The following is a 484-nucleotide window of genomic DNA, read 5'->3' as shown; positions in this document are numbered from 1 at the left end:
AGCCAAGACATGGTGCGAGATACATTTTTTTTTACCTCCCCTCCCCCTTATGTTTTCTCTTTTCCTTACTTTTGTCTGTGTAAAACAGGTTTCTCTTGTAAATGAGTCTCCGAGGCTCAATGTGATTAATCTATATAAATAAAGGTTGAATGAATTAACAAACATAAATCTGGGTTGCCATGAGATGGAAGGTTTTCATACCTCTGCACCCATAGCCCATGCAGCCAGCACGTGACGGCAGAAGTTGAGCTTCTTCGGCTTCATCTTGTCATCACAGGAGCCACTGTACTCTGGCACGTCTCGCATCTCTGGTGAACATTCGAACACTTCGATGTGGTGCACAATGGCCTCGTTGCCTGCAGTTATCACAGACTCGTACTGACAGAAACAGAGAGAGAAAATGGTGGAAAACTCAAACGATTGAGAACCCCTGCTCGAGTCTACTTTCTAACCAGCAGATTGTCATCATTGATTCTTTTACCAT

General features: G+C 43.6%; 1 protein-coding gene across 1 annotated transcript in view; it reads left to right on the top strand.

The window, feature by feature from the left end:
* The window catches only part of dbh (dopamine beta-hydroxylase (dopamine beta-monooxygenase)), an 18,183-nt gene that overhangs the window by 14,340 nt on the left and 3,359 nt on the right, over positions 1–484 (top strand). The window lies entirely within an intron of this gene.

Source organism: Nematolebias whitei, chromosome 18, assembly GCF_014905685.2.
Source record: "Nematolebias whitei isolate Nwh7 chromosome 18, NemWhi1, whole genome shotgun sequence".
Classification (NCBI taxonomy): domain Eukaryota; kingdom Metazoa; phylum Chordata; class Actinopteri; order Cyprinodontiformes; family Rivulidae; genus Nematolebias; species Nematolebias whitei.
Note: the sequence above shows the minus strand (reverse complement) of the source record. Positions and strands in the feature narration are given on the sequence as shown.